The following is a 21,163-nucleotide window of genomic DNA, read 5'->3' on the forward strand; positions in this document are numbered from 1 at the left end:
GTCCAATGTTACCCCGAGACTACTTCTTGCTACCTATATACCGGAAAAAGGACTTTTTGTGATCCTTAATCCCAGAAGCTAATCTATGCTTCAGTGCTGCTTTAGCCTTCCTTGCCAAATCCCTACAAGCTCAGGTCAGGGAGGGGTACTCCTCCTTTGTTCCTGCCCCCTGCTTCCACCACCAGTACGCTTTTTTTTTCTTTGCCCTCAGGCCAGCCTGGATATCTGCACTCAGCCATGAATGTTTCTTGGACCCCTTTCCCGCCTTCCTGCACAGAGGAATGGAGTCCTGCTGTGCCCCAAGGATAGCCTCCTTGAGAAAGGACCACCTTTCCTGGACCCCCATGCTAGCTACCCCTTGGGCTCCAAGTGCCTCCCTGACTACTGCCCTGAGCACATCAAAGTTGGCTTTCCTAAAGTCAAGCATTTGCGCTGTGCTAGTTACCCTCCCCAGCTTTCTCTGAATAGCAAACTGGATCACTTCATGATCACTGTCCCCTAGCCTCCCTTGTACTAGCATCTCCCCCACCAGGTCGTCCCCACAGGCTAACACCAGATCCTTGTCCGTCACCTCCACTGCCCTGGCCACCAGGACAGCGTGCTGCTTCAGGCCCTGCATGTGCTGCTCCTCCAGGGCCAGAAGCCTCTCCTAGAATTCCTGTTCCACCTGGTCCCTTGCTTCCTCATGCTGATCGCTTGTCTCCTCGCAGGCAATGTCCTGTGCCCAACAAGCCTGTGAGTCTGCCAGGTGCTCCTCGTCCACTGTGACCGGCCTGTCCAGCAGGCCCATCTGCAGAGCCCTAGCCAAGGCTGGTGACCCTGGTGGAATATCCTGGCTGCTAACTGGTACATTTCCCTCCCATGCAGCTGTAGGGTCTGCAGAGCCAGGAGAAAGAGGTTGTTTGTGAGAGTTTGCAACATTTCTGAGGTAAGATTCTCAGTACCAGGGGCCTGTAAACTGCCTAGCCTCAGATTGGGGGTCACGTGTGCCCGGATGCTGCGGACCATGTTAAGTCAGCTGGGCAGGGCCTGGCCTAGGCGGTCACTGGTTACAGCTCTGTCCTTGCTTGCTCCCCAGGGGTAGGTGGGTGGCTGGGTGCTGGCTGCAGGCAACATGCCTTTCCTACTATGTTCCCAGGCTGGGACAGGCCTAGCTCCTGGTAGCAGCTGCTGCTGTAGCTCTAGAGCCCCTTCCCCCTGACTTCTGCTGCAGGCCAACCTGTCTCCTGTGCTGCTGCCAAACCCACAGTGCCCAGGCATGGGTGGCAAGGGGCTCCCAACTGACTAGGATGTGCAGTTGCTGGTGCCCCCACACTCCTCCAAGGGGGCATCTTTGGAGAGGTGTCCTAGGGCCAGCCCGTCCTCCCCCTGTGTCAGCATTGCGCCCTGAGCATGCCCCTGCTGAGTGTCCTGAGCGTGCTGTGAGGAGCTGTTTCCACAGACAGAGGGGTGCCCGACCCACTACTCCCCACTGCTGATGATCGCCATCGTGCCCCAGGTGCACTTGTGAACCGGGAATGGGACCTTGAACTTCGGTGTGTAGGGCAAGCCCACCCTGCCCTGCAATCTCCTCTGCTACTGGGAGGCCTACCTGTGACTGTGCTACCCATTCCTCCTTGGCTCCCCCTCCCCCCAAACAGCTGAGGAGGACTGCCACCAACATTGACACATTCCTTGGTGTGTGAGAGGACCAGGCCTGTGGAGCCAGGTTGCATGGCAGGGATTCTCCAGCCCCCGGTTCAATTCCCCAGCTTGCAGATAGTTCTCCCAGCTTTTCCCAGGGGGCATGGGCCCCTCGATTATGCGTGCCAGGTTTCAGCAGGCTCCCACTGCAGCAGCGGCCTGCTGAAACCCCACACACAAATCGGGGGCCTGCCCCCCCACCCCTGGAAGAGCTGGGAAAATGATTGGAGAGCTGAGGGAAGCCAGCTGGGAAATTGAACCGGGAGTTGGATGTCAATACCAGAGCAGTCCTCCCCTCCCTCTTCTTAGTTTTTGTTTCCCTGCTAGTCTGGCTCTGAAATGCCAAAGTTCTCTGAAATGTTTCCTAAACTTTTTGAAGCCTTTCGCTTAGTTTCGTAGCTTTCTTCAAGCTTTTCACTTTGATCCAGATTCAGTGTTTCGGGTGCTGAATCGGCCCAAAACAGCTCCGAAATGAAACGGTTACTGAAATTTTGCGCGACCCTAATATGTATGTGTATACATATGTGTGTATGTACGTGTGCATATGTCAGTGTGTGTTTTATATAATATATAGGTAGGTAGTTGAACACAATGTTTTATTGATATATTTACTATTATAAAACAATTTGGAAGCCTCGATCATTATAATAAAATAAATATAGGAATGGCAGCAAAGGAAGGCCCGTTACTATATTGAGCATACCTTTATAAGTTGGAGCATTTCCAAAAAGCAAAATGGCTAATCAATTCTGATTATAACATTCTTGATAATCTAGGGGTCTCCTCTTCCTTGAGCACAAGGCTGCCATTAATCTGATGCAATTCTGTTGATATTCACACCGATTTGTATATAAGTTTTATGATGTGTACAGATGGGAACAATGAGACCAATTTATGTTTATTTTCACTTTCAACCTAAAGTGGATTTTGAGCTCTCATTTTCCTTGCAATAAACTCATTAGATCTACTTGTGCAAGATCAAAGGAATCCTGTGTTAAAAACTTGTGAGCTGTCATTGTTCAAAGGACATTTTGTTTAGGCTTTGAGTTTCTCTGCTTTTTGTTAAAAGGTATACCTATTCATATGTAGCTAGAACAAGAAACTAGAACAAAGATTAAATATAATGGTGCCCCACACTGTGAAGAACATGGGGTTGAACTGTAATAAGATTCATGAGTGTGTGACTTGGCTATCAACAGAGTGAATGCATAACTATATCGGTTTACTAGAATGCATACATTTATTGGTTCAGTTTACTAATGGGCTGTGCAGGAAATGAGGCTGAAGGCAGTGCAATAGCCTAGAGAAGTAACAAGGCTGAGAATAGGGAAAGACAATAGCTGAGCAGTCAGAGGTGACTTCCAGGTTCCAGCAGATTACACAGCTCTCTTACCAATGCTGAGAGCCTAGTGATCAATAAGACACTAAACAGGGTGGATACAAATATTAAACAAATGAAAAAAAAAATCCAATGTCTGATTTTGGCTGAAATACAATCCAGTGTAATGTATGTTAAAATAAACCTATTTAAAATTGAATTTGAAAATAGGACGGCTTAGTTCATGTATAAATAGAATATAATTTGTTTTAAATGAATGCGTAGTTTTAAAGCCAAAGTTTTAAAGAAAATCAAACCACTGAACTGATGGGAGTTATTTGCTAAGCAACTAGAATTTAGAATTTGTTGAAATGCTAACGTAGCTTTTGACAGCTGGTGGAGGGAAAATATTTCCTTCATTTCTGTCTATTCTTCCGGTTCAGTTCAATGATTAACTTATTCACAGTTGAAAAACTGATTGAGAAGTGAAGAAGAACAGAAGCGTGTTTTCCGCTTCCAATCTATGAATAAAGACTGTATATGAGAGCCTTAAAATGAACGAGTCATAAATTCTTGATTAAGAAAATCATGACAAAAACCAAGGAGCTTAGTTTAAAATATGCACTCTGTTTAGATTTGTTAGTTTTTTGGCAAAACTGTTTGAACATCTTTTTCTTTTATAAATCCAATATATTTCAAGTTAACTTTATTTAACAAATAAAATAGATTTTGAATGTTGTCTTTGTGCACCGAGTTTCAGTTTCTATCCAAATGGAGCCTGACACATCATGGATACAAAAATCAGTTCCCACATTGTAAATAAATAATGAGTTATTCACCACTTTCTAATGTAATACGTATTTACTGTTAAATAGCTGAGTAAATGTATAGTGTGTGTATGTGTATAATTGTTTAAATAAATATTTATAAATATGGAGCATCTTCCTAGCTACCTGAAGAAGCAGATTATGCCAACTGCTCGCATTAGAAACCTAATGGTGGAACAGAAAAAATGCAAAACTCAATCCTTTTAAATCCATACAGTCTGACACCCAAATGGTTACAAGAACCTCCTTGCAAAAAGGGACGGGAGTGAGGAGGTTAGCACCTCCCAGAGAAAAGCTGCTGATGAAGATACTGAAAGCTGCAAGAACTCCTGCAAGTTGTTTTGTTCCTCCCAAGGTAGATTTAGGGATGGACATGTGGATAAAGTGCAACTTGAAAGGAAAGAGTAAAGTTTAGGTAAGATCAGTTACTCAGGCTTTTATTTTAACCTTCTTCCCAGCTTGACGCAAACATTTGGTTGAATAAACAATATGGTTATTTAAAGACATAATTTTAATCATTTGTTGGGCATAGGCACCTGGAGGGAAGCTGTGTGTGTGGTTTTTAAGGTGTCAGTTATAGTTGGGGTCTGTCAATGGTTAGAAAATTGCAGGGCTTGAGTGAGTGATTGAGTTTGACGGAGTGGCAGAACTCTGAAGTTCCAGCTAAGGAAGGATGAAAACAGTTAAACCAATCACTGAAAGACTGTAGAGGTTGGTTTTAGGACACAGTTTGTCCTGTAACCATGACACAGGCCAAAACATTATCTTATTTCCTACTCTGAATTATGCAGTTTAAGAAAAATAATAAATTTTGAAGGCTGGGACTGTTGGTAGTGTAATTAATTTTGTTCGCTATTTTGTGTGTCCCAACAAAAAAAAAACTTGTCTAGAATAAAATTACTGAGGAAAAAGCAACGTTAGGTGAAAAGGTAAAGGAAACTGGGGAGTTTCATAGTTGGTAGGGTCAGAAGGGACCTGAGCAGATCATCAAGTCCGACCCCCTGCCATGGCAGGAAAGAGTACCGGGGTCAAATGACCTTGGCAAGGTGTTCATCCAGACTCCTTTAAAGGCCCCCAAGGTAGGAGCCAGCACCACTTCTCTTGGAAGTTGGTTCCAGATCCTAGCTGCCCTGACAGTGAAGTGTAACGCCTCCTGATATCTAGCCTGAATCTACCCTCTGCCAGCTTGTGACTGTTATTTCTTGTCACTCCTGGTAGTGCTCAGGGGAACAGGGACTCTCCCAATGCCTGCTGGTCCCCTCCTGACTAGTTTGTAAATGGCCACTGGATCCCTCTCAGCCTTCTCTTGTGGAGGCTGAACAGGTAAGAGCTAAGCTCCTGAATGGAAATGGGGTTTGCAACCCTTAACTTGGCAGCTGCTGCTCCTATCTATTTTTGACTTTTCAGTTTGGATGAGAGATTACTGTTAAACTTTGAAAAAACATTATGATAACAAAGTAAAACAATCCCTAGCCCTTAATCTTATAAAGGAAGTACTATACAAAAGAAGATCATTATTGCTATCCCCATTTTGCACATGGAGAAACTGAGGGAGGTACAGGTGAAGTGACTTAAGTCAGATAACATGGCTGTGGGTGGGGCCAGTGGGATGCCAACCCACCCCTCTCCTTTGTTCATATCTGCCCTTGCAGCACTACTGCAGCCCACTGGTAGAGAATCAGTGTATTAGGGGTCACTGCTTTTTGGAAACAATGAGTACTTGATATGCCACAACTTCAGAAATTTAATCTTTCTGTAGCAGTGTTTCTATTAAAAATTGAGATGGCAATTTCCTGTAATTCTTTTTGAAGTATGTGTATAATTCCCATCATATCAGTATATTATATTTCTAAATTGCCTCCCAAATTATGTATCCAAACAGTATCACTGAATGAAGTCATTGTAAGTGGGGGACTAAACTTCTCTGCAAGGTCCTGTTTGTTCTAAAATGCCCCATGTCAGAAAACTGCAGGGAACCCAGTATCTTGACAGGGTGAAGGACTGTATTGACCTGGACTGTGAGGATAGTTTTTATATTCCAACCTGGACATCCTGGCTGCTAAATCACTCCTGATTTAGGCCCTGGGTATCTTAAAGACCCTTGCTTCCAGCTCTGGTTCTGTCTCACCATGGAGATGAATGTTAGGAGCCCTTCTGTAAGTAGTAAAGATTTAGCATTGTGGCATGTCATCTAGCTCAGGGCACTTGTGAAAAACATGATGTTATAAATCCAAACAGTAATTAGTCTGCACTGGAGTTCCCAAAGTTAAGACTGACACTGATCAGTTATTAACTCTCTGGGGAGAGCTTTGGGAAGTGTCCACTGTAAGTAAGGCTCATAAGCAAGGTTTTTTGTTTGCTGCAGAAAAATGTAGATTTTCTTCTTCAAAGGAGAAAAAAGCCGGAAACAGGCAGAATTCCAGCCAGCTTGGGGTGGGGGAGAGCAGGACACCGGGGGCTCCACGCTCACGCGTGCGTGCACACTAGGGGTGATGAGTAGGAGGTGTATGTGCAACCCCTGTGTGTGGTGGTGCGCCCCCTACTAAAAGGCCTGCCGGCACTCACCACTTGCCACCACCTCACCCTACTCCCCTCCTGCCGCTGACAGCACCGGTGGCACCTGCAAGAGTTCCCACTTACTGCTGCTGCTGTGCCCCTCCAGCTGCTGTGCCTCCCCAGTTGCCAGGGGCATGTGTCATTCATGGTGCGCACACATGCATGTGGTAGCCAGGCAGTGTTGGAGAGCAGATCCTACAGCTCCCTCCAAGTAAGTTTATGGGATGGGGTGGGGGGGCACACAGGTCACATTTTGGGGGGCAGAAGGGCACATTTGATGTCAGGGGTCACATGCCCCCCCATGTTTGTGCTCACAATGGGGTGTGGGGCTGCAGCTGGGCCAGACCAGCTCCAGGAAGGAGCCGCCTCTGCAGCCCAGTGGACAGGACCCCAGTCGGGTGCCCCCTGCCTGCCCAGCAGCAGTGGTGGCACAGCTATGCACTGCTGCACCTTGCCATGGTGGCATGGGACTCTCTCTCACGTTGGGTCTCACCCACTGGACCATGGAGAGATCTCTTGCCTGGAGCTGGTCTGCTCAGGCTGCAGAAATCTGGGGGGGACATGTACTTCCCATAGTGCATGGCCTGTGCCTAAACATCTACCCTCTTCCTCATACACTGGGGACCTGGGAGTGGGGGGCACTGGCAGGGCTGTGGTTTAGTAGTGAAGGGTACTGGCAGGGCTGTGGGGGCTGGAAGTTGTGGGGGGGGTACCGACATGGGCAGGGGCAGGGCATTAGCATATCTGGGCGGCTTTGCACCACAAAGTAGCAGGAGCGGGGAAAGCTGCAGCTGGACGTGCATCCTGGTGAGTGAAGGGGGCAGGGGGAGCTCTGGCTTTGTGTTGTAAATCAAAATCAGATGCCAAAATTATATAGGTGTTTAGAATGTATTTTATTACAATAAATGGTTACAGCCTGACGATCACCTTCTGTGATTCAGATTGTAAGGCTGGAAGGGGCCTTGGAAGATCATTGGGTCCATCCCCCCGCACCAGGCAGGGAAGACAACTGGGGTCAGGTGACCCCAGAAAGGTGACTGTCCAGTCTCCTCTTGAAAATTTCCAGGGTAGATGATTGCACCATCTCTGGAGGGAGCTTATTCCACAGTCTGGACACCCTAACTGTGAAGAAGTTTTTCCTAACATAGAGCCAGAAATGGTCTTCTAGGAGTTTGTGGCCATTACTCCTGGTTTTCCCCAATGGTGCCCTGGTGAACAGTTGTTCATCAAGCCCTTGATGTGCTTCCCTGATGTAGTGGTAAGCTGCTACCAAGTCCCCACTCAGCCTCCTCTTTTTCAGACTCAGGAGTTCCAGGTCCCTCAACCTTTGCTTGTATGACGTGCTGTGCAAGTCTCTGATCATACAGGTGGTCCTTCTCTGGACTCTCTCTAGCTTAGCCATGTCCTTGTTAAAGTGTGGCGCCCAGAACTAGATGCAGTACTTCAGAAGTGGTCTTGCCAATTCTGAGCAGAGGGGAAGAATCACTTCCTTGTTTTTTCTAGAGAAGCATCAATTGATGCATGCCAGAGTATTATTTGCACTGCTGGCTACAGTGTCGCACTGCCGGCTCATGTTCATACTGTGGTCAGTTATTACCCCCAGGTCCCTTTCATTTGTCGTGCTGGTCAGTTTGATGCACTGCCAAGCCTGTAAATGTGTAGGCAATTGTTTGTCCCCAGGTGGAGCACTTTACATTTCTTGATGTTACCTTCATCTGGTTCTGATCCGCTTGATTTGCTAGCCTGTCTAGGCTCGCCTGTATCTGTAGCCTACCTTCAGGTGTGACCATGATTCCCCATAACTCAATGTCCTTATGGCAAAACTGGGGAACTTCTGCCTCAACAACAGTCTGATAGCTTGGGAACTGGCTCCATGGTCAGACCCAGAGAGTGACTGTTGTTGGAACCAGGTCAGCATGGCATATAGTGACCAGTAGCATTCCTCAGGGATCAGTACTCGGACCAGTACTCTTTAATATATTCATTAATGACCTGGATTCGGGTGTCAGAAACAAACTGGTTAAGTTCATGGATGATACCAAACTGTGGGGAAGCGCAGACACACTGGAGAATAGGCTGGAGATTCAGGCTGACCTAGATAGGCTTGCAAGGTAGGCAGATACAAACACGATGACCTTCAACATAGCAAAATGGAAGGTGCTCTACCTTAGGAGGAAAACCCCCCTCATACCTATAGGCTCGGCAATGCTTCACTTGCTAGCACTACGTCTGAAAGAGACTTGGGGGTCATGATTGACCACAAGATGACTATGCGCCACCAATGCGGTGCCACAGCCGGGAAAGCAAATAAAACCCTGGCTTGCATCTACCGATGTATCTCAAAGAAGACCCAAGATGTCATTCTCCTGCTTTATTTGGCCTTGGTGAGGCTGCAGATGGAGTACTGTATCCAGTTCTGGACTCCACACTTTAAAAAGGATGTGGAAAAGCTCGAGAGAGAGTCCAGGAGAGCTACGCACATGATCAGAGGTCAAGAGATCAGGCCATATGAAGAAAGGCTGAGATGCATGAGACTCTTCAGTTTAGCTAAGCGTAGGCTCAGGGGAGACTTGGTGGCAGCCTATATCAGGTGTGTTCCTCAGGACCTGGGAGAACATCTGTGCATCAGGGCTCCCCCAGGGAAAACGAGGTCTAACAGTCACAAACTGCTGGAAGACCATTTTAGACTGGACATAAGGAAGAACTTCTTTACTGTCTGAGTCTCCAGAGTCTGGAATAGACTCCCCCAGAAGTGGTGCAAACTCCAACTCTGGACACATTCAAGATGTGCTTGGATGATTATCTTGTTGGGGTCCTCTGACCCCAGTGGACTTCCTGCCCTTTGGCAGGGACCTGGACCAGATGATCTTGCAAGGTCCCTTCCAGCCCTAATGTCTTTGAAATCTATGAATAATGATTGATGCACTGGTAGGCTTCCAAATTGCCTTAAAATTCTAAATATATCAATAAAACATTGAGTTCAACTGATACCAATATACAGAGCTGTCCCTTGGGGGTGTGAATTGGGGCAGCCGCCCCAGGCCCCGTGCTTTGTCGGGCCCTGCAGTGCTGTACAGGCCCTGCCAAGGGCACCACTACTTTTTGCGGCTGCTGCGGCTTTGCGCTGTGGCTGCTCGCCTCTCCTCCCCCCACAAAAGAGATAGAGAGAGGTGTGTGTAATGGTGTTTCATTTTAACTGCAGGAAAACAGGGATTTGGGGGGGGGTTAATCAGAGCAAACCAGGATCCTTGTGCATGAGATATATTAAGAAACTTTCAGCCTCTCAGTTGCATTACTTTACCACCTCCTCCATCCCTTCATAAGCACTGCATCAGGTGGGAAGAGCCCTACTTTTGTCAGACACTGTACATGCAAAATGTCGTGTGCCCACTTCAAATTTTCTGGTAGGTTGCATTGGATCTGGGGTTGGCTGGAAGAATTCAGCCTGCCAGCAATATTCACTAAAGGTATTTAGGATCTAAAATATGCAAATGCTTTTAAGTAAGCTCCCAGACAGACATTGTGAGGAATAGAACAGAAAGGCATGTTTAAGGGTGAAAGCAATAGAGGTGGATAAAAGAGCAAATGGAGCTTAATTAAGAGAGTTGGAAAACCAAAAAAGAAAACTTTTTCCATCTCAGAATCTGGAGCAGAAAAGATGGGACCAAACTGCTGTCTTTAGTGCATCCTTTGGCATGCAGCAGCCGCACTAGATAACCCGCATTGTAGCTGAAAATGAATTTTGTTGTGGCTCCTCTAAGGGAGCTTTTCTGTTCTGGTTCTGAGCATGGGGAAACTCACAAATAGACCAATTACAGGGCTCATATTCCGCAGTGCTGGGAACAGAAAGGGAAGGGTGGACAGGCTCTGGCTGTCGCTTTAAAAAAAACAATGACCTGCCTGCTGGAGGAGGGGCAGTTTCCTGAGAATCAGGTGCATGTCTGGAGCGATGATGTCATCCTTCTAACTAGACCTGCCTGAGAGAGATGGATGCAGAGGAGGGAATGTTTTCCTAATAGCTGGTCTCCAGCTGGGAGGAGGATTAAACTGACAGCTTAAGGCAGTTTGTAAGTATCAGAAATAGAACTACTGCTTAATTTTTTTTCAAATGTGCAGCAGTGAACTGCAGATTGAAGGTGACATGCACAGCTTGTTTCTAAGTTGAAAATTGCAGATGGACAACAGAGGCTCACTGGGTTGATTCTTCTGATGCAGGTATTGCCTACCTGCAAATGCTTCCTCTGTTGCTTCCTAATAAACTTTCATGGCCAATATTATTGACCTCTTTCTGCAACAGTGAACAGGCTGGATCATTTTCTCAAGAGATTCTGCCTGTTTCCTTCCATTTAAAGAACCAGGGTGATAACCTTTGCTTCTGGGAGAGCATGGTAGTGTGTGGGAGAATGTCTTCCTTATTGTAAATGCTTTAACTAATGTATATGAGATCCCAGTAATGAGATTTCTTTCCAAACTTACAGATCATATGATCTTTCTGTGTATGTGTGGTGTAATTCTTTATTTGTATTGCTTGTCATGCCTCTGACATGCCATTCTGGTTGTCTGCATATATCAGTGCACTGATTTTGAGAACAGTATCAAGTTGGAGGATGAAAGAAACTGTGTAGTCATTGGTATGGTTTGTGGCTTTATTTTTGAAGATGGAACTTATACTGTGGTTGAGTTGCTTCATTTTCTACCTCTGTCTGTTGAATATTATATGTATTTGAACTTCTAAGGAACCTGGGTGCACTTAAAACCCAGATGGTGTTTTCAGGTTTCAAGGTACTTCCTGTGCTTTAAAAGGAGAATACAGGCCTATATATGGTATCCTTAACATTGACCACTATACCCCTGGTTAGAAGCAGCAGTGACTGAGCTGGTGTCTATATCCACAGTGACCAAAATATAACATGCAGATTAGTCAGGCTGTTGTGTGGTGTTCTTCACTCATACCTCCATATTTTAACATGAGATGGAGGGTTTTGTAGAAATTATACTTCTTCCTAAGCAGCATGTTTGTGCCTGGAAGGAGAAAAGGGGCTGTCTGATCTTACTGTAGTGCTTGAGACCTGTATTTTTCATATTTTGATAACACTAAGGCAGGTGTGGGCAATTACTTCAGGTGGAGGGCCGCTTATTGAGTTTTGGCAAGTTCTTGAGGGCTGCATGTGTAGCTCCGCCTCTTTGACAGGTGCCCTGCCCCCTGGCTGCCATTTTGTGACTAGAAGTCCCACCCCCTAACCTCTGACCTTTGCCACCAGAAGTCCCTCCCTTTGCCTCAGGAAGTACTTTTTTCAGCAAGGGGTTTTGCCCTCTCAGAACCAGAAAAATACCAAATTATATTCTAAAAATCAACATCTACTACAATATTCATTAATTTGATTTCAAAATATATTTTTGTCCTGATTTACATGTGTTTGTGTAGTGTACATAGAGGTGATTGCACAATAGCTTAAAATGAAGTTTTACTCTTGTATATTGTGCAAGGAGTGGGGGGTATGGTGGAGTGGGTACAGGTTTGTGGGGAGCTGTGGGCTGAAGGAGCATGGGGGTGTGTGTGGATATGTGGGGTGTGGGTGGGTATGGGGCTTGTGGGGGCTGTGTATGTGGGGGAGGGTGGCTGTGGTGTGTGAGGGGTTGTGGGGGTGGGGGTCTGCATGTATGGCAGTGCAAGGGGGGTGCAGGTGCATGTGTATCGGGGGTGCATGTGGGACACCCCTCACACATGCACACACTGCCCCCCCCCTCATTATACACAAGCGCGCGCACACACACACTGTCCTTCCCTTATTGTACGTGTGTGCACACACTGTCCTTGCCTCATTACATGCGTGCACACAGTCTGTGCCTCATTGAGCACAGACACTCTGTCCCTCCCTAATTGTGCACACATGCACACTCTGTCCCTCCCTAATTGTGCACACACACACTCTGTTCTTCCCTCATTGCACACACACACTCTGTCCCAGCCTCATTGCGTGCACCCACATACATTTTGTCCCTCCTTCATTGCACACACACCAACGTGTACACACTCTGTCCCTCCCTCATTGCACACATGCATATGCATGCATGCTCGCACGCACACACACACACTCTGTCCCTCCCTCATTGCACATGCAGACACTGTGAAAGAACTCCATTTCCGGCCTCTTTTGTTTTTTGTTTTTCTTTCCTTTTTCTTTGTCTTCTCACATGTCTGTCAACCTAGTTGCCCTGGGTTACTGCATACGTGACTGACTATTGTTTGGAGCTCTGACCTCATGACCTAGGGGCAGGGACTTAAGCCCATGTCACTCCAATAGGTAACCGTGATGTTTTTCAAATTGATTGGCTGGCATCAAATGACACCTATCCCTGACCGGGTACAGGTGGTGAGGTCAGAAGGGCTATTTAAGAGGTCCTCTCCAGGAAGAAGGAGGTTGGACATTTTAGAAATCATACACAGAAGCGTGGACCTCTGCAGCTCTCTCTCTCATACTCAGGATAAGGAAGTGAATAACTTACCAGAAAGTTAACTAGAAACTTAGATTAATGTATTCTAGTTGCGTATCAAGGGCTACCAAGCCTCTCTGTTTGCTTAGGATAATTCTTTTGATGCTTGTCTGACTTGTACCCCTCCCTAAACCTACCCTTTTTACCCAGTAAAGCTATACACTAAAGCAGGGGTTTTCAACTGGGGGTATGCATACCCCTGGGGGTACTTTGGAAGGCCCCAGGGGGTATGCAGTAGCGGTATGGAGAAGCTACCGGCACTTCCAGGTTTGCTGCTGCGTGCCATGCCAGGGGACCCCTCCCTTCCCCTCTCATTGACCGCCACTGGGGGACACCCCCCTGCCCACTCTGGCTGGCCACTGGGGGTACCCCAACTGAAAAAAGGTTGAAAATCCCTGCACTATAGCAAGCTTTGTGGTACATGCTCGAGAGGGATTGGGCACACCTTTGTGCTCCCTTTGCTTGGATGACTAAGGGAGGTTACTTTCCATGCTTCAGGTTAAAGGAAGAACCCCAAGATTTTGCAGAGTCAAGCACCCTCAAGGTCTACAAGGTCTGTGTACAGGGTCCAAACAAAGACTAGACCCTGGGTGGTGGCAGCGGTTACCCCAGGCTTATGGGTATGCTTCAGGAAAGGGGTCAGCCTGACATAGGTGCCCCAGGAGAGGCAGTCAAGGCTTGGTTTTTTGTCAGGCACAGTTAGGTGGGTGGCTTAGTGGAGGAGCGCCCCCTACTGGCCTGCCACACACACCCACACTCTGTCCCTCCCTCATTCCATGTGTGCTCATGCACACACTATCCCTCCCTCATTGCTCTCCCTATCTACCCCTCCCTCCCTTCCTCATTGCATAGACACCCCCCACCCCCGCTTCTGGCCCTGGGGTACTGGTGCGGAGCCCTTTGCTCCCACAGTTTGGTGATGCAGCTGGGAAACATGGTGTTGGAGCAGCCAGTGGGCAGGTGGTGGCAGGCAGGAAAGTGGGGAACTGGCAGCTATGGGCAGGGAGCAAGTTGACGCACAAGACAGCAGTGCCAGTTGGGCGAGACTGCAGGGCCTGCACTCGGTGTCCCAGGCCAGTGCTGGCGGGGCCCAGGGTGAGGCGGCAGGAGCATGGGGCCTGGGCCGGTAGGGGCTGTCTGGATCCAGGCTGGTTCTCCCTTCTCCCTGCTGGTGCAGCCCAGCCTGGCTCCATAGAGCCCCTGCCTGCCCAGGCCTTGCTGCTGCGGCTGCTTGTTCCTGCCACTGGGTCCTACTGCCCTGGCTGCTGCCATCTTTGACACATAGCTAGAGGCAGATAAATATTAATTTTCTGAAATTTTTAGGGGCCCTGACAGTCAGATGGAATGGCCTGTCAGTCCTGCACTAGGGAGTCCTGCATCAGGATGTGTGTATACAGCGCCTAGCCCAACATCCCAAAATTTCGTGGTCTAACTGTTTCAGAACATGATTTGCTAGTGAACATGTTTCATGTGCTGTGTCAAATACTTCAGAGAAATAGATTTGTCAATATTCTCTATGTAAGTATGTGTAATAATAATAATTTGTACAGCAGTAGCAGTGTTTACTTAAACTGTTGCTGAAAATGCAGTGTACATTTATTTTTCTAGCCTAGAGGTATTTGGTCTGTATGGGGTTGACAGTGCTCCTGGATGAAAGTTGTTCTATTTAATGCATTTTATTTTGGTAGACCAAAGCAACTCTTAATGCAAGATCAAGATAAATACAGTGCCGTGGGGGTGGGTGCAGAGGTGCTTTTCACACTCCCCTGGCCATTGGCCACTGTACCAGACAACAATGGCAGCTTGTGGTCACCTGTGTGGAGGACAGCTCTGATCTTGCCCTCTGATGGTAGATGAACGCTAGATGGGTTTATACAAACCATTCTGGTGTTTATATTGTCCAAATGTTCTCATGTTCAAGCACAATCTTTCTGGAGTTAGGACTAATTTGTTCAAGTGGAGGAAGGCAAAAATGTTCAGTGTGGCCTATCTGTGAGTTGCAGCATGCACTACTGAAAATATCTGCATCAGATATTTTACCATATTTAGTATTTTTTGGTGTTCTGTACGGTATCTGGGCTGTTTTCATTCTTCTGCCAAGCTCATTTTACCCCCCAAAAAGCTTAGGTGGTTAAAATAGGTGCTACAGAGTTCCTTCTGTGCCAGGGGAACATCATGTGGGAGTAAAGCTGGAAAAGGGGGTCTGTCACCTGAGTCTCGCCTACTTTGCTGCAACCCTTGCTCCTGGCATGAGGGTGCAGGATAGAGCAAGGATCCACTGTACTTCCTTTTCCACTGGCAAAAGGTCCCTCTGATCTTATGCCAGCAAACTAGCTAACACTTTCTACCCGGCTTTAAGTTGGTATGGACCTACTGGCTTCCTCTCCTCATCATGGTTCAATTTTGCTTAAAGTAGGAGCTCAAAGTCTTTTCAAATGATGGGCTGGGACAGTCTGGCTCCAGTTCAGTGTGGGTCAGGTGTCTTTAGCAGCATCACCAGTGAGGGAGTTTTGGCAAGCAGCTGAGAGCTGTACTGCTGCTTTTCCCAGTTTTCTGCTCCCCAGCTGAGGTATGAGTATGGTTTCTAGTGGAAAGGGAGTTTGTGTTGGGGCTCGGGAGCTGGGATCTGTGCCCACGCTACTTCTGTCACTTCCCCAGCCCCCCTGTTCCCTGGCTGCAGTGTGGGCACAGCTGGAAGCTGCCCAACCCTAGTTCAGCTCCCCCCTGGCTGGAAGCTACACCTGTGCTGCATTTTAGGAGCAAGGAATAGGGAAAAGCAGTTGTGAGATTGGCGCAGCTTTCTGCTGCTTTGCCCCAGTGCAGCTTCTCACTTCGCAGCCTCAGCATGGGCATGGACAGAGGCAATACCCTCCTGCTCCACCGGCCAAATCCACAGGATGGATGTTCCCAACACTTGGCCTTAAGAATCAAATATTCTAAATCCATGGCACCAGGACTCCAGGGTTGTTTTATATAGTAACAATTTAAAATATATTTGCCTACAGTCATTATGTGTTCATGATAAAATACTATCTTTTACTGTTATTGGTAGGATTGTATTGGCATTTCTGAATCAATCTTTTCTGAACTGCATCCTTTACTTTTTTGCCAGGATAATTTTTTAGTGTTGTTCAGTTATTATGCAGTGGTGGCTGGTTTTTAATTTGTCTCCATTTAGTTGCTAGGGTTGATGTTCGAATCAGTGTTCTGTATCACACTGGACATATCCTACAGTGCTTTTTAGCTACATGCCTGCTCTAGCCTCAGAGTAGCATTAAACCAGCTAACTTTCATTAATTGCAAAATCTTTTGAGGGTCAGAAGTATGGTTTACTCTGGAAAGATTCGTTACCAAGAGTATTTTTAGCTATGCTAAAAATAATCTCACTCAGTCTCAGACACCTTAGTCTCCTGGGGGAAATTGGTGGGTGTGTGTGTGTTGTATGACTTTGGTGTTTAATAGATACATTTTTATCTTACTCAAGATCCAGGCAGGGAATAATGATATCCTGCCAGCAGCAGCTTTGTAGTACAAAAATGTGGTGCTGATTCAAAATATGATGCTGAGTTGAGCAAATGTTGCATTTTTTCGCATATAGTACACCCCATACATAGAACACACTTTGTGTGTTTTTGAAGGGGAATCTGAAGGAAAAAAAAATATTTTTGACTGATGGAGGTAAGTGAGCGGCAGCAGCTAGGGAGTTGAGCTTGGTCCCTAGACAGCTGTCAGCCCTGTACACCTTGTAGGCCTGCAGGATGACCCAGTGCACTAGGTCCAGGGCTGTGTGCCCGGTCCAACTCTACACGCTGGCTCTGGAGCCGTGTGGCCCCAGTGCCAGCACATGGGGTCAGACCTGGAATGCCAAGTCTGGGGCTGTGTGCTGGGTTAGAAGCAACACGCTAAGTCTGGCTGCATGCCAACTTGAAGGTCCCCACAGGTCTAGAAATTGGGTGGCAGAGGATGTTTTGCAAGAGTGGTGGCAGTATTAATTGATGTGGCTCAGACAGCTGCGACAATTAATGCTGCCACTACTCTGCTGCCTGCCCACCAAATTTCTGGACCCCTGGGGATCCTTTTTTGTCACATATAATGCACACTCCAATTTTATGCAGTTGGTTTTGTGGAAAAAGTTATGGGTTATATGCAAGAAAATTCAATAGCAATCCAAGCCATTTTGGGATTAAGTGATTGAAAACCAGTCAGTTATTCTGCATGAAATCCCTTTAACTGGTCTGTGTGTTTGTGTAGGAGTACACACACACATGCGCCACACACCCTGAGCAACTAGCCAGATTGAGACTAGCTGGGAAAAGGGTAACGCTGGACTTTGCTCCTCCTGCTTCCTGTCCCAGAAAGAAAAAGTCAGCTCGAGGCTATGACTCTGGAAAACTTTTTTTCTTGTTCTACTTTCCAAAAACAAGGTGCGTGTCTTACCTGTGGGTGTGTGACATTTGAGAAAATGTTATTGTGTATCACTTCTAAGTAGTCTTACCAGTAGCTGTAAACACCTTGTATTGCATTAACCCAACCTATGCCACATTAACTATAGGAGAAAGAGATGCAAAAGAATGCTCTGCTAGATAGAGATCGTAACAGGCGCTTTCTTCCCACCAATGACAGATTGTAGTATAAGAGTCATCAGGGAACCAAGCACTTGACACCAATACACTTTTTTTATTTCCTAGGTATGGACATTCCTTTTCAATAAGTTTGAGTGTATCACATAGTGAAATGACATACCATGAGAACTGATGAGAGAAGGCAAGTGAGGCATGTGTTGGAAGCTGAGCTGGAAGGTATCAGATCTCAAGATAGTCAATGATAAGAAGATAATATAAAACCTGCTCCGGAAGGGATAGGCAAAGATGTGACAAGGTGGAAGGAGATTGCAAAAGATAGGAGAAGTTGGAAGGCTTTAGTTGTTATGGTGGTTATAGGCCCTTGAGGCCTGTGCGATTAAAACAGATGATGAAGTGACAGGGCACAGATTTTCCAATCCCATGGGAAAGAGGGTTCTCCTGGTTTTAAGCTTGTCCCTACCTCATATAAACTTATTTGGCCTTCCCAGGGAAATGTATTTTCATATTCTGAAGTAAGACCATTCACAAAATTATTCCAGTATAACTAAAGTAGTGTAATTAACATTAAAAATTATTCTGGCAAATTTTCCCGTTTAGTCAAGTCCTTAGCTTCATGGGCCTAAATTTTATAGCAGACTGCTTGTAAACTGGTAACAGTCCCAGTGCTTCCCAGAATCTCTGGAGCACTGCAATTTATAGACCTGCTCCAGATACCACAGCTTTGAAGTATGTCTTCAAGTGGCAGTTTTATGGTCATCTATTGCAGTGCCTGCTTCACTTGAAGTTTTTAAATTTTATTTGCATCATGCTGGTTCTTTCACCAGGCACAAAAGAGACCAGAGTGGAGACAAGGATGTTGCTCCAGAACTGAACTCCATCAGCCTGAATGAAGATGAAAGAAAGTTTCATAAGACACTTTATCTGCCTATATGTGGTCATACCCTTTGAGGCCCTAGTTCTTTGCCTCTCCAATTTACTTGGATATCACTTATCTTACAGTTACTTTAGGAAAATCAGATCAAGAAACCAGATTTATAAAGAGTATCTTGAGACTCATGAAACTGATCCTGATTTTAAGCTTTCTCCACTAACTATTTTCCTTTATGCTGTATTTTAGGGGGGGGTTTCTATGATTCAACTTCGGCAGATTAAAAAACATGCAGCCAAGATGCACAACATGCAACTCTGAGATAATCCAAATCTGGTCTGCATAACTGAAGACCTGAAACAGTATAGTGACAGATACACCTTAAATTGACTTCAGTTATTGAAAAGTCAAGATAAAACTACCATTTTTCTGAAATGGTTCAAAGGAATTGTGGTTTTTCTCTTTCTCATCTTTTAAATGTATTTATTTATTTTAAAAGCCCTCTTTATGAAGGGAAACTTTAATTCCAGAGTACTTTGCCTTCCTTGTTTGGACCTTTAGCTATTAAATAAATACATTGAAGGGGAACAAGAAGGGCTTTTCCTATCTGCTGGCTTGCTGGAAAAAAAATATACAAGGCACAATTAGCCATGGCTCTTAATTACCATTTGTTTCGTGGAGATTTAGAAACAAGATTCGTTTAACAAACCAAAATAACCAAATTCAAAGTGATATTTTCAACTGATTTCATGAAAATATAATTACAAAGCACCAGAGAGAACCTGGCACTAGCTGTCACTAATTTTTGCCAGCCCACATCTGTCTTGGTAATGGGCACTACATAATTGTTATTTCTTTGCATACCACACGCCTACAAATAAGATATCCATCTTGTTTTTGGAAGGCAGAATGTAGAAGAGAAAAGGATTTTTTCCAGAGTCATGGCCCTGAGCTGGCTTTTTCATGGAGGATCTATGCTGCCAGATGACAGTCAGCTTCTTTCTAGGACTATGAGGAGGAGCTTAACCAAAAACTGTTGTCAGTTTGAGAGGACAGTGAAAGGGTTAATAATAGACTGTCTTGCTCCTGTTTACTGTCCCAGAAAGAAGCTGGAAGCCATATTGCAGCCGTGTCTCCATGCTTCTGTTGCAGTGAAGAAAAATCACTTTCCCCATTTGATAGAGACCTCTATTTTGGAAGGTTAGTTGGGGGGAACAAAGGTGTGTGTGATATACTGTATTTACTTGCCTATCTGCTTGCTCACTTTGGCCATGGACAGACATGTATTTGAAGCACTTTGCATCCCATAGGAATCAATAAATGCCTCATGGGCTCCAGTCTCTAGAGCAGGGGTAGGAAACTCCCGGCACAGGTGCCAGATTGTGGCACGTGAAGGCATTTTGCTTGGCACACATGCCTTGGGACAATTGGCAAAGAAGGGCTAGGGCTGTGCTGGCACAACTAGGATCAGGCTCCTTGCGGCTATCACTGTCCACCCCTGGCATGGGAATAGTTTACAAGGCAAGGTTGGAGGTTGCAGGTGTTTTTGGCACTCTGCCCAAAAATGTTGTCAGCCCTTGCTCTTGAGCAGAGGTTCTCAAACTGTGGTTTGGACCATCATTGCTCCATGAGCTCCGTTCAGGTGGTTCGTAGAAAGGTTGCAGAACAATCAAGAATATCTGTACTTTTAAGGTAAGACTACTGATACTAAAATATGAGTTGTGTGCTTTGATTTGTAGAACAAAAAAATGTTTATTTAGTGGTCCGCTGAGACCCTCAGCAATTTTCAAGTGGTCTGCAAAAAAAAAGTTTGAGAACCACTGCTCTAAAGGTTCCTGTAGACAGCTCAGTGCTCCCTGGCTATCTGCTTTAATTTACACCTTCAAATCACCCCACACTGGCAGAGCACTGCAGATGCCAGAGAAATGCTGGACCTACAGACTTTTGAGGAACTGCTTTCATATTTCTAATTCTTTTTTTTGAGGCTCACTTTTGAAGTGCTTGTTCAACTTTGGACATCTGTACCCTTACAACTTGGAGCAGTTCACAAAGTGTATCTGTATAAGCCCTGTGTGGCATAAGCAACAATAAATGAAGTTCTTTGGCATTTGTAGTAGTTCCTGTGTGCTTCAGAATGTTATTTGGGATGTCTGCTTTGGTCTAGAGCCCTTTTTGACTCGGAACATGGCTGTCCAAAAGTTGATCATATCTCTGTCTTTCTGCTCTTTCTCTCCATGTGTCGCCACCAGGTAGTTGACATCACTGGGGTGTTAGCTGTAGCTACCACTAGATTTAAGTGCCTGAATGCTGATAGCAGGATGTTTTCACAGTAAAGTGCTTTAGAGACAGTAATTTTTTTTTCTTGCTGGTTGCACAGACCAAAGAGTCATCTCTGTTTTGAGAGAGAGAAGACATTTCTATTAGTTTTTATATGTGTTTTCCAAAATGTGCTAGGGCCAGATATGATGCAATAGGATGATTATGTTGGTGCACATGATAACAGAGGACTGAACTTGGTGCCACTGGGGATGCCATCCAGGCCTATGTTCCCAACTTGCTTTTAAATTTGGTTTGTTTTTTTTTTTGCTGGAGAATGAATAAGCTTAAAACATGTTGTCCTTGCTTAAAAGTAAGTATGAAATTAGGGAAGAGTCTTGAAACTGTTTGATCCTATCCAAATGGTTAGCAAGGCCATGTTCTACTCCCTAATTTCAGTAAGAGCTGGGGAGGAGAAGGAAATCCCACATTCTTACGTAGTCTTCCTAGACTTCAGCAAGGCCTTTGACACCATCTCCCACTGCATCCTCATTAAAAAACTAGGCGACTGTGGCAT

General features: G+C 45.8%; 1 long non-coding RNA gene across 2 annotated transcripts in view; it reads left to right on the top strand.

Moving 5' to 3' along the window:
* Positions 1-21,163, top strand: part of LOC109287392 — a 126,385-nt gene that overhangs the window by 43,976 nt on the left and 61,246 nt on the right. The window contains exon 1 of one of the 2 annotated variants that reach the window (XR_002094848.1): positions 10,269-10,451. The exons of the other annotated variant lie outside the window; for it this stretch is intronic. This is a non-coding gene — a long non-coding RNA (uncharacterized LOC109287392). Of the gene's footprint in view, positions 1-10,268; positions 10,452-21,163 lie in introns of those variants that run through there. 2 annotated transcript variants of the gene reach the window in all.

The sequence above is a fragment of the Gavialis gangeticus genome, unplaced genomic scaffold (genome assembly GCF_001723915.1).
Source record: "Gavialis gangeticus isolate Ggan-Ray unplaced genomic scaffold, GavGan_comp1, whole genome shotgun sequence".
Classification (NCBI taxonomy): Eukaryota; Metazoa; Chordata; order Crocodylia; family Gavialidae; genus Gavialis; species Gavialis gangeticus.